At 40.7% G+C, this 13,638-nt stretch overlaps 1 long non-coding RNA gene across 1 annotated transcript; it reads left to right on the top strand.

The window, feature by feature from the left end:
* Nucleotides 1-10,502: 10,502 nt before the first annotated feature.
* Nucleotides 10,503-13,340, top strand: LOC310896159. The gene is made up of 3 exons (XR_014581240.1): nucleotides 10,503-10,623; nucleotides 10,737-11,320; nucleotides 11,449-13,340. It is a non-coding gene; the product is annotated as an uncharacterized lncRNA (long non-coding RNA).
* The last annotated feature ends 298 nt before the right edge of the window (nucleotides 13,341-13,638 follow it).

Genomic DNA, 13,638 nt, shown 5'->3' on the forward strand with positions numbered 1-13,638 from the left:
AAATCCAATGTCCTCAGCCAGTTAAACCAGGTTTATAGTTACTCTTGTGCCAGCAAACAGGCCTGAAGCAACTAAATGCATCAGTGAATATGAGTTTCGATGCAGACTGATCTCACCGTTCTTATAAAAATAGAGATTACACAAATACATTGTGAGATGCATTTTAAAATATTTAATAGGAATTTGCAAAAGGAAAGTGACTCAATACTTATTAGTATTTTAGTAGAAATTAGAATCAGATGTACTAGTTTTGCTGACAAATACAGAAAAATGCTGACAGGGAAAATAAAAAGACAAACCACATTTTTTTTATTTATTTTTTGTAATTAGAAACTATACATTATGTTTTTAATCTAAATATAACCTTGGAGAAAATTACTATCAATTTAGAGGAGCCAGATTTTCTCAACTGATCATTTAATGATATTTTGTTTTGAAAGCATTGAGTGTTCCTCATAACATCTTATATCAAGAAATAACTAATTTTTTAAAGATCCAGGAAGACCACTGTTCCACTGAGTTTAATTTCTTTGATAATAATTCTAGGCAGAAGAAAAAAAAAAAAAAAGGAATTAGATGAGCTGAATTTTCTGAATACCTGCATGAGATAACCAGAGATAAATTGTATCCAAAAAGAATTGCCTTTTGTTTGTCTGAATAATTAGACTTAGGGTTTTCTTCACTTTCAATCCTACTTCTGCTCCAAATTTGCTGCATAGCTTTGGTTGACTTGTCCCTATCTGCCTTCATTTCTTCCTCTGTAAAAGGGAATTAAAGGTATGCATTATCAGGAGCACTGTAGCTATTTTCACATTTAACCAAATATTTGTAAAAGTGCTCAGAGACTTGTTGATTAGACTGCTACAAAAGGGTAAAAATAAAATGTCCTCTTTATATTTACCTGCAGCTAAGCAAGCTTTTATGGTCTGTTCCCGCATCAGGTAGAAGTACTTGATTTTTATCAACAATTGAACATTGTTTTAATTCCATGATAAACTGGGGAGATGAAGTCAGAAAACTGTAAATCATGGATTGGTCACAAACAAAATAACTGACCCAGCTCACTGGATCAGGCATGCTATAGGCAAGTGAAAATGCAGTTCAACTTCATGTGCTTATATTCTTCAGCAAGCCAAATTTTGGGGGGAAAAACATATTTAATTGCAATTATGAGAAAGTAATATTTACATATGCAAATGTAAGATTTTGGTTTCTGTTTGTGTAAATCTGAACCAGTATTCCTAGTAAAGGGATTTTTGCCATTCCTTGAGTTTCAGGAAGTTGTGCTTTCCATGAAAGCATCTAGATGTTTTTCCATGAGTTTTTACAGGATAACTTTATGGTCATGACTAAAGACTTACAACAACATTTTACAGTTCATTTAAAAAAAAAAAAAACAGAAGTGCCTCAGTGAAGCCCTGTTTGCAATATGGGTATATATTGGAGTAGAGAAAAAATTGTGTTTTTGAAATTTTCTGAATCAGTAGTTACTATTCCACACCTCTGTATAAACATTATTAGTAAAAGGATATCATACATTCAGCTGTCTTACCACTTGCTACATTTTCCTCTTTAATGACTAGAATATGTTTAGATTTCTTTGTCTTACTTCATCGTTCTTGGTTTAGGTCTGACTCTCTTCATTGGTTTATTCTTGTTCAGTTGCTGCATTAATTCCTTCAGAAAGAATTCTGTTTGCTTGTCTGCTACCTATGTAAAAAAGTCTTGTGTTTAAAAGTGCAAAAGAAACCAAGCCAAATACTTCTTATCTTTAGAGAAGGCGGCATGAGGAAGCAGATCTTTTCTAATGAATAATGGGAACCACAGCATTACTATTTTATTCTAAGAGGTGAAAGATTTATACTTGATTCTACCTTTACTTAATTGCCAACACTTCATCATTAAGCAAGCATGTTTTTGAACAGGAAATTCCTATGCTTATTTAACCACTTACTTATCAAACTTCGTCTTTCTAGTTTTACAACTCCTTTGGTATCAAATCCCAAACACATCAAAATATATCAAAGCCTCATATGAAGCTAGAAGAAGCTAACTGGAAGTGTTTGCTTTCTGTGGAATTGGTTGGACATAGGTCATCAACCACTCTATAGCCACCAGGTAAATAATTTTCAGAAAGTAATTTGAACTCATCTTGGGAAAGGAGTACAGGCTGGCTAATACAAGTTTTTACTGGTGATGGACCTCTTTTCCCAAATATTTCTGTAGTAACAGCAACAGTACTCATTAAACAAATACCAAACAAATACCAGCTAGGGCTGGCATCTTCGCTGTTGATTTATTTAAAACATTTCAAGTTATAGGTACCGTGAAACACATTTAGACATTCCTGCATGGAGCCAAGAGTTGGACTCGATGATCCCCTCGATGGGTCCCTTCCAACTCGGGATACTCTGTGATTCTACGAACATTGCATGTACTCTGCAGAAAACAACATTACTGGGTAAGAAAACCGTGTTTCCACAAACATCCAAAGCTAACAAAGCCCATGCTTTAAGTGGTAACTTTGTACCACTGTTGCTAATTATGACTTTGGAAAAGTGGGGCTGATAAAGTCTCTTCACAAAATCCTGATCATCTTCTTGACTGTCTGCGCATGCTTTGAGGAGAAAATAGAATAGATAGCATAGATGGAATCCATATAAGAGAAGTAGATTCACTGAGAGTTAATTTTATTAATATGTTGTGTCTGTTCTCAGATTTTTTTCCACCTTTTCTGTTATCCACAGAGAAGCTAGGGAAGCAAAAGGCATGAAAAAATAAGTTACTCAGTACGTTTCCCAAGAAAAGTCCTGCCTGGGACAACTTTCCATGTTCCCAAGTTTTGTTCTACCATTTTGCTTTTTCTCTTATGTTACACTAAATTTCTCTTTCTTCCAATCTTGTTCTATTATTCAAACAAATACTTTCCACCTTTCTATATTGGTAGGCAGATTCTACTTTCCACATGATTCTGTTCACCTCTCTCTAATAGTGCTGCTCTCTTGCTGCTGCTTTCCTAAAGCTTGTGTTGCTATTGACTGCACAGCTAGAAAACTGTTTAGAGATATGGGAACGTCAGTACCCAGGACTGCATGGAATATTACAAGAATGTTACTTGAGGAGTAAAAAGGTTTTCTGTGAGACAAGATGCCTCCTGTATGTGGACTGCATTAATATTGCCACTTTTTTGCTGTTACATTGCCAACTAATACCACAGATGGCAAGCATGCACCAACTGGGTTGTAATTGTACTGGGGGTTTGTATTTCCATTTTGTGTTAAGTCTGTTTCTATAAAACTATCCTCCCTTATTCAGATTTTGTGGGAGGCACATTGCAAATATCTATAAATAATTTAGGTGAACATTTACTCATTTTCATTTATTTTACTCTTTTATTAATGTCTCTGTTTTTGTTCAACTTCTCCCCATGTCTATGTACATGTTTCAGCTGTTAGCATTACCTATACAGGAGCTGAAAGCATTATCTTATTCTCTCTTTCTGTTGTTTCATCTTCCAGACGAAGCAATCCCATGCCCTGTTTCCAGGGAACTCAGTTCTACTGAACTACTCTGCCACAATAAAGAGGATTTTCACACCTTTGAACAGAGCATGAATATTGCCAGATGCCAATTGCACAGAAACATGGAGTTAAACCTTCCTTAAACTGCCTGCGTGGAGGCGGGAGAGAGAGTTATGACTGCGGGCTGCAGTTCATGGGTGTTCAAGAAGAGCTCTGTGCATTTGTGTCCTGCCACTTGCTGTGCTCTCCAGGCTTGTTCCAGAGGAGACCGGCTTATCAGGAGAGCATGAGTGCAGAAGCTAGGAGGGTCAATTGGTAACCAGTTGAAGGTTCAAACCTGGGGGACTGATTCAAAGGGCTGTGGATTGGGGCAGCCCTATAATCCCTCCAAACCAGTAGGAACAACCAAGGTTGAACACCTGACCACAGCACAGGTCATATATGTTGGCAACCTTTAGGAGAGCTAGACAATATGTAGTGTTTTTTAATATTTTTAGTGCCTTAAACTTCCTAAGGTTTATAAATACAAAAGAATCCCCTCAAAATTATGTTATTCTGCTCTTGTCTGTGTGTCTTGATACCACTGAGTTTTGTTAGGAAAGCCTAGTCAGTGGACAATCTTTTAACATTGTACTGCATTTAAAACAAGAACTGTGGGATTCCACCCAGAAAACATGATTTTTCTCATATCCTTGCATAAATTAGAGATAAAACTCAGAGAAAAGTTTACCCTGTGATTGTTGGGAACCGTGAGATGAATTTAGGGCAATGAATCCACAAAATAGAAAAAAAAATCCACAAAAAAATAGACTTTTAGCAGCACGTAGCATGAACCAGAAGGGTAGGTATGGAGCTAGTGATTGAGGAGAGTTCCTGTATTTCAGCAAGACACCACTTGTTTGAACCCCATCTGAGGAGACTTGCAATTTGTGTCTTAGATATGAAGCAGGTGACAAATTAATCCAGATGACCATTAGTCATTTCATTCAGCACAAACCCGCTGACTGTCAGACATTCAGAGTTAGTCAGTTACCAGAAGACTTCAAAGAGACCACTGCACCCTATGTACCCAGAATCTCTTGACTGTGTGTATTTTCAATGCAACCCTGTGTTGAAATATGAGTGCGCTGATCCAAAAATTGTAGCGGTATATGATGGGGCTAGAAAAGCTACAAGAGCCCAGTAAGAACAGGAAACAATATCAAAATAGGCTGCCTGGGCTAAGCCATGCCACCGGGCCACGCCATGCCACTGGGCCGGATGCTGGGCCTGCAGTATGGATAGCACAGGTCCAGCAGGGTGCCCAGGCTCAGCCCAGGCTGCAGAAGGCAGCTGCAAAATGGGCCTTAGAGAGGGCATTGTTTCCTCCCTCTTTTTGGCTGCTCTCCTGAGAGTTGCTGGTGGAGCTGACCTTAACCCAGTCCCCTGCACAGGGAATGGACTGAGAGAACAGCCGGCTGATATTGGTGCTGGAGTAGGGCACAGGCTGCAGTAGCCTTATGATAAGCACTGGAAAGATGGACCTCTAACGTTTCTGTGCTGTTGGAGCACACCATCATGATCAGCAGCATTTTCAAGCAGTCAGACAGAAGGACATTTGAGCTGCACTGCCTCAGATGAACTGGGATGCTAAACACAGCACAGGAAGGCGGTTGAGGGTTATCCAGAGGCAAATGTCTTACTCCTGGGAGAGGGACAATCCTGTCCTAATAGTCTCAAGGACAATAGGGTTCTTTGCTCAGACTCCTATCTAGATGGGTCAACCAGGCTGCCTGTCAGGCTCTGAATGGGTGCCAGAACTGGCTTTGACTGCACTGAGATTTCACATTTTTGCGTGTGAATAGAGAAATCCAGTACCAGTGTTTCTGCATGGAAGCACTTCGTCATCCTCAAAGGGCTGCAAGAAGGACCAGCAATAATCTTTTAACAACTTATTCAGATACTGCCTTCTGGAGGTAGAAAGTAGGCTAGCAAAAATGCTTTCAGTTGGCTGGGGTTAGCTTGCTTTACCTGTGAAGGAGGGGCAATGCCAAGTCCCTGGAAGAGGTAATCACAGAAATCAGCCTTTACAGCCAGGAAGGACTTGTGGTACAAGCCCAGTAAGACAGGATTGCATATCTGTCCATCTGTATACTCAGACTATCTTGATACGTCCAGGTGCAGAATGTCCAGAGGTAAGTGGAAGATGTGACCTATATCCAGCAGGCTGAGGATGGAGGGCTTAGTCCGCTCCTACTGGGGCAGACCAGCCCCATATGGAGTATGCTGCTGTGAATGCATTATATGCTGAAATGTGGCTAGGCAGTACATAGGTTAATGGTGCAAGTGTTTATTAATGGTGCAGTGTCTCTTGCTCACAGCAACCCCGCAAAGCTCTGAGCAGGTCAGATGTACACCCCCAAATCGGTCTCTTCCTCCTAGGAGCAACAGTTCTCTGTTTTCAGCCAGGACATTTTCATATCCTGTTGTCCTGGGGGCATTCAGCGTCCTAATGCAGAAGGTTAACAGTCCTGTGAAATGCCCCTGAAACTGGCTGTCCATTTTAGTAGATGCCATTATGCTCATAGCTGCATACCCAAAGCTAAAACCACAAAGGGAAAGACAGGTAGACTGTCATGCCTGTTATGGGGTAACATCCCTAACACTGGCATCTTCTTCAGGGTGCTCTTGGAAGTGAGAGATGTCCTGATTGCCCTCCCATCACCCGAGTAAAAGGAAAGGGAGCAGAAAAAGAAAAGTCTGAAGAAAAAATTCTGTGTACCTCTCTCACAGGTGCCTAAAAGATTGAACTTTCCTTAACAGCAGGAGCTGTAGACACATGCTTGGACACATGCTCGCAGGTTGGTTTAAACCCAGAAGGAAGAAATCTCTTCAGTGGAACTTTCTGAAAAAGGTAGCTGTGATGCACAATGGATGAGAATCTCGGCCAGCCTCACAGTGAACGTGTTACATAGCATGAAATACCTCTCGTGGCTGTGATCTGCAGGCCTCCAGAACAGCAGAGTCAGGTGGCAAGTTGCTGTTCTGTAGAACAAAAATGAAGGCTGAGGAACCTTGCTTTCTCCTTCCCTTCCCTTCCCTTCCCTTCCCTTCCCTTCCCTTCCCTTCCCTTCCCTTCCCTTCCCTTCCCTTCCCTTCCCTTCCCTTCCCTTCCCTTCCCTTTCCCTCTCTCTTTTTCCTTCCATTCAATTCTCCATAATAACATTGAAGTTTTTTTAGGTTACTGTCTCCAAATTGCACAATTAAGAAGCTACCTTCTAAGTGTAGGTAGCCACTGAAGGAACTGGAAGGAACACTATTCCAGAGAGTGCTCTGAATACACCTTTGGTTATGTGTAAGACTATGATCTTCACAGCCTCTTATAAACAGCACATACTGTTCTCCTGCCAGTATTTCTTTCCCCCAGGAGTACAGCTGTTACAAATTACCTTGAGTTGAAGCTATTTTCTAGTGGGATTCTGGATCAAAAACTTGATTTTCCTGCCTGGCTTTTGCATAAAACTCACAAAAGTCTCGTGACTGAGCCAACCAGGAACTGTCTAACATCCGCAAATACAGGATCAATGGGGACTTTTGACAGAACTATAAAACACATGCTGAAAGAAAGATACACAGCAGCACAATGTATACTAACTGCTGCTAAGGGAGGTGAGGCACTGGCACAGGCTGCCCAGGGAAGCTGTGGGTGCCCCATCCCTGGAGGTGCTCAAGGCCAGGCTGGATGGGGCCTTGGGCAGCCTGGTCTGGTGGGAGGTGTCCATGCCCATGGCACGGGGGTGGAACCAGCTGGTCTTTAAGGCCCCTTCCAACACAAACCTTTCTATGACTCTTTGATTCTATGATTCATATCCTCCTAGGAAGTACCACAGGCCTTGATGGGATTTCTGCCCCCAGCGTCTGCTAGGAATGTTTGCCCATAAGAATAATAGACCTATACAAGCAATTTCTTTTCAACACGCCAAAATGTATTCAGATCTATTCTGTCTTATGTTCAAATGCTGGTGGGTGGTTATGACAGATCTGTAAAAAGCCCAATGTAGCCACTGCAAGTGCTGTGGAAGAGTCAGCTAGACTTTAAGGCTGAAATCAAAAACTCTTCCCTACCCTCCCTCAAGTCTTGTGATCCATGCAGACAGATTACTTATGTCATCTCATAGGTGAGCGTAAAAGAACCTTGCCAAATACCTAATGTGACCTACTAAAACCTGTCCTGGAAAAAGAAACAGAGAGAACTACAGATCTCTGCCAAATCAAGATAGTTCTCCTGCCTGGTGCAGACAGAGCAGCCACTGTACTTCTGTGGTACCTTTGCTGATATTTCTGTTATCACATCCAGAAAATCTCTGAGCTAAGGTAAGATGTAGACCATGAAGCCCCTGAGGCTTTCTGACAAGTATTTTCAGACTTAGCTATGTTCAGTCTGAGGATGAGTACAGAGCTGGCATCCCTATGCATCCTCGGTCTTCACCATCTTCAAGATTGTAAATACCACATCCCAGTTTGATATTTACTCAGGCCTGTCTTAAGAAGATATTAAAATGCATATGGAAGGTCAGAGGCATAATGATCTCTGTCTTTATGAAAAAATACTGGGAAATTCTTCTCACAGTTGCTGTTTGATGTGCGTAGGTCTACAACTAAGTCTGGGATCAAGGTATCTCATCCTTGTTCTTAGTATTTCTCTACCTATTTAAGTGATGTGATCATCTAGGGCAGTGTGAGTCCTAACCAGCTCCTGATGGTTGTTCTGTATTCACTGCAAACAAGGGCTTCAACCTGCTCAAGCTTGATACTAGCCAATGTCCAAGTTCTCTTGAAGGGACAATCAAGCACAGCCTGCTGTTTCTCAAAGCGGTTGCCTTATTTCAAAGCCCAGTTCCTCAGGATAAAGAGGCAGGTGTGTTCCTCTTTTTCCTTGTGGGCAATTATAGATGGTCCATCTTGTGCTGTGCTACCTTCCATGGCTGCAGTGACGGGCTCCATGAAGGATGCCACTACAAAAAAAAAAAAAGAAGAAGAAAAAAAAATCTTTCAGAATCCTGAAGGAAAAATTCTGTGCTTCTCCAAACAAGAATAATGCTGACTGGAGGCAAAAAAAAAAAAAAAAAAAGTGCTTTGGAAGAGAAAATCTGCCATTCTGGAAGAAGACCATCCAGAATGACCCCCAAGTCCACAATGAGGACTGAATATAAGAGGGAAGTAGCTCAGACCTGTAAGTGAATCTTTAAACATACACAGCTGTATCTAAAGGTGTTGGGACTAGATCCGGAAGACATACCTGAGTGCTACCATCCTTGCTAAGGTAGTAACCATTTCTGCTGTTGCTGACCTGAAATGACCCTGAAGACTCACTGGCTCTGATCTCAGCTCACAGTAGACTACTTGCACCTGTGACCAGCACCAGCAACCTGCCCCCCCACATCCCACCCTACAGCAGAGCAGCAACAGCTTCCTATAAGAAGCAGTTGGAGTGGTCTTGGAGAAGACCCCTGCCCTTCAGAGCTTGGAGTGTTCTTCTATTCCCACAGTCTCTTCAAACTGCTCCATTAGGGCCTGCTCGGAGGACAGACTTTGTCCTGGGTTGCTGAATAAAAAGGATGTTTTCTTTTCAAGGAAGATCCTCGCTGACTCTGTGACACTGCCCGCATCAAATGTGCCCTCTGCTTGGCTTTGTCCCAGATCATTTGAACTCAAAGCAACATGAAAGGGTGAAACTAGGGAACAGGAGTCCCGACAGGATGGTTTGAGAGATGGAAGATAGAGAGTTCACTGCAAAAAGTCTTCCACATTCTCCAGAGACCGACTGATGGACAGATACCCTCTTGGGCAGGCAGACTGGCTCTGTCAGCCTTAAAGGGCAGGTAGCTGGAACAGGCTTTTCACATGAGGAGTGCATCAGCTGCAGAAAAAAAATAAAGGGGGGGGGGCGGAATGTAGTAACAACCCTCATCTGACAAACATTTAGTAGAGTATTGCATAAAGCTGTCTGCTACAAGAAGACTTGAAAGACTTGTTTCAATAGTGCTGTGTGGGAAACAAACAGAAAGACAACTATTTTGTGTCACAAGACACATTTTTTTTCTTTTTTCCTTTTTTTTTTTCCTCCTGTGTGTTAGCAAGTCTAAAGCTAGTATGTGCTCCAGAAGCTAGTGCATGTCTTACCCATTCTGCTAAACATAAGTCAGGGTTGCTGGAAACAGTTTTGTACAGCTTTTCCGCAGACAACTTCACCTGAAGCGTGAGATGCTTGGACAACATGTACCACTCATGCCTGTGTGTGTTTTTGGTTTGGAGGTTTTTAGGTGTCACACATCCCTTAGGAGGAACTAGAGGAATGTTGAGATCTAGTGCTGCGTTTCACACACCATGGTAGCCCAAATCCTGCTCATCCACCACAACTGACTGTCTGTTACCTAAGTTGAAATGATACACGCATAAATATTTACCCCTAAAACATATTGCACCATAAGTAGTGTTCACTTCTTCCTAGATGAAACTACAGCAGACATGCCTACGCTTTCCTGTGGAAGCCCCTGGCAGAGGAGCAGAGCGCATCTGTAGCTGTTCTCTTTCTGCAGACTGAGGCAGAAGAGGAAAAGGTTTGAGCTAAATATATGCTTCCTGGCCTGGGCCCACAGGCTGTCCTGTGACCGGCCCCATAGATAATCTCAGCATCAAGGCTCAGGTCCAGCAGTTCTTCCAAGCCACTGAAAAACACTGGCGTGAAGAGCTATGTACAGCTAGTGGACTGAAACTTTCCCTGGAGTATTAGAAAGTTAAAAATGGTTACAAAGTGTTGGGTTTTTTTGTTTGTTTGTTTTTAAGAAAAGATAGGAATTTCTACATGCTTTGGGACCTGAAGATCCATGCAAGCAGGTGGACTGAAAAGGGGTGACATTTAAATCAAGAACTTCCTGGGTTGGGATGTGTACTAATATACTGTAATAGGCAGTAGCTGCAAGCTACAGCTGTTCCTTCACCCAAGGATCTGACCTGATTTGCTGTTGTAAACCAACTTCCTGCACCCTCCTCCCTTCTTTCTCTGCCCATCCCAGTTGTTTTCTTTAAAAAAAAGAGGCTTCCCTATTCATGCCTTCTGTTTGTAAGCTTCTGCTTTCTTCCCTCTTTTTTTTTTCTTGAAGAAATCTACCATGAGAACTGAGGCTTTGGTGATTATTTATTAATTTATTTGATTCATTTTCCCCCTCCTACAAGGGCAAAAGGGAGTTTGTCTTCAGATGACTTGAGGTTTCTGCTGAGGTAGATGCTGGCAAGGTACATAAAGAGAAATACTATGGCTTGTCAAAATGTTAATGTCGGTAAGTAAAAAGTAAAATGAAAAAAAAAAAACAACAATTAAAAAAATCCTTAAAAATCCAGCTTCCCACAGACTGTGCTGCAATCACAAAAAGTAATACTTTGAAAAAAAAAATTGCAATAGCCATCTCCTTTAAAGTCCAGTTTATTTCGTCGTCATACACCAAGTAAGGTACTGTACCCCATTTTTAAAGGAACACAATGTACCTTCATCCTTAGCAAGGAAGGCTGACCTCACAGAGCCCAGCATGGATGCATGGTTTATATCCACCTGTTTCCTGCTGCAGCTAATCTGATGGAACATCTCGCTTAAAAGCACAAGGCTGAGATTGCAAAGCAGCAGTTTTGCCCTTGATTGCAACACAGGTGAAGTACAGTTAATACCTGTGACGTGGCTCTGGCTATCAGCTGTAAGAACTGAAATTTCCCAAAGCAAACAGGCCGTGAGCCGAGGGCCCCTTGCTGGGGGCACTGCCCCTGAGGTGCGTTGGATGTGGCCAGCCCTTGCTGCAGGGCAAGCTGTTTCTGTGGTGGGTGGGGAACGCAGAGGGCAATAAAGTGAGCCTGGAGACACCTCTGCTTTCTAACCCCCGTGCATTTTTTCCCCCAGTGTAGATAAGATCCCAGACATTCCTGTGACTGGAGCTGCTGACCTATTGGGCATTGTACTGTCACGGTGCTGCTCCACGCTACGTTAAGCTATGTGTATGTGGAAGACAGAAACTGTGTGGCCGCTGTACTTCTTGTTATGAACATAAGCAAAAACCCAAAGAGTGCTCAAACCAAAATCTTTGCTGAAGGCACAAAGAATGACTGTGCGAGGGCATGATTCAAAGAGGAGCTGTGCATTTAAGGAGTTGGTTTAAAGATCTTTTTTTTGTGGATGGGAGGTGTTTGTGTATGTAAAGAAGCTTAATTAAAACCAGGAAAAAAAGTCAAGCTATTTATGAAATCTAGGTATTCTTCAAAAAAAAAAAAAGTTTGGAATCAGCTGTTATGTGGAAAAAATATAATTTGCTAAATTAAGAACTTCTGTTTCATTAATCCTTTCCCACCTCCACTTGTTTTCTGGCCAAAATTATTAAAATTGATTCAACTCTAAGAAATAGGATTTTCAGAAAATCACATTTTTCCATGTAATCCAAAACATAGTCAGGCAGTTGGGAGACAATCTTTTTGATAGAATTTAAATCGTTCTTAAAAACTGAAATAAAAAACATGGAATTTTCTCTGTTTTTTTTTTTTTCTGTCTAAAATTTATTTTTTGATCGACCAAAATGTCAATACCAAGATTCACCTCAGGTGAAAAAGGTTTTAGAAAAGGACTCAATGGGAGTAGAAACCAAAAAGTTAAAAAAAAAAGTGAAGAGAAATGTTTTTGTTAAATTTGGAAAAGAAGAAAATGAGAGAGAAGGTTTGCATGTTTGACTCCTACATAGGTAAATAAATAGATACATAGACAGATGTATGCCTTTGAAGAACAAAAGTATGTGGGTTTAGTGAAATATTTGATGCTATTCTAGTTGTCCAATATTACCCAGTGAAAGAGCTTTCCTGCATAAAGGTGAAATATATATATATGCATAGTTCTACTGCGTATCTGGTTAAAGGTTGCATTCCACTAAAGTAAATTGAAAAGATTAAAGTAATTGGTTTTGCCTCCACCTAACTCCTGACAATAAATAGACATTTATGATCACAGTAACATCAAGACGTGTGGATTTTCTTATTCATTACTTAGATTTACTTTCATTGTTATACACACCACTTATTGTTATTTGAAAATGTAACTGTATGTATAGAGAACAGTGTATATTACCATTCCTGTTGTTGCAGTTTCTTTGTTTTGGCCATAAGCCCTTATACTATCAAGCAATATTTTTAATAAGATTAACACATTTACATTTTAAAGGCATGCACTTACTATTACATAGGTAAACTGAATGAATCAAAAGAGACAGAATAATCACAATTCTAGGCAATATTGGAAGGAGAGCTTGCTTTAGTTTATGGGTGTGTGAGAGAACAGTGAAATGGGATTGGGGGATATCAGTGGAGACGGGGATGGCTTGTCCCACCTAAAAATCAGATTATGAGTTGCCACCCACTTGGATTTTTCCCCATGAAACTTAGTCAAATCCGTTAGTCACGTCATTAACTCCAAGTAAGAGATAAGTGGTATAACAACACAGTATTCTTTTTAGTTTAAAAGGGAGAATGAGGAAAATCTCCTTTGTTAACCTCATGCATTCTGTGCTGCAAAACACAGACTGCTATGCCTTGTCCCTTTGCTATATAGTAACATGCAACTCGTAAAGACTTACCAGATTGGATGGCACTACAAGCTTTTAAAAACACATATCTAATAATACTGATGTATCCAGCTAAATGTAGTAAATTCATATTGGTAGGAACTGGATGAAATTAACCCCAGGTGTAACCATTTAAAGGCAGTGCAATTATGCAAGGATTCAGTTGGATCATGACAGACATACATTTCTTTCAGTCCCTCACAATTACACTAGCTCAACATAGATCCAAGGGAATATATGGATGTTGCTTTAATAAAATTTCAAGGAATTGTAAAGTCAAAGGTGGTTTCAGGACAAATCAGGGGAAGATGATATTAAGAGTCTTAGAAAAAAATTAAGACATAAGCTAGAAATAACAGAAAATTAATTAACATGAAATTAATGTGGGATGTAATCAAAAATGGAATGGAAAAATCAGAAAACTTCTTCACATTAAAATTAATTTAGGATGAAAAAGGTCTATTGACTGGATGAACCTGCAGTGGGAT

The sequence above is a fragment of the Anser anser genome (genome assembly GCF_964211835.1).
Source record: "Anser anser genome assembly, chromosome: 1".
NCBI lineage: Eukaryota > Metazoa > Chordata > Aves > Anseriformes > Anatidae > Anser > Anser anser.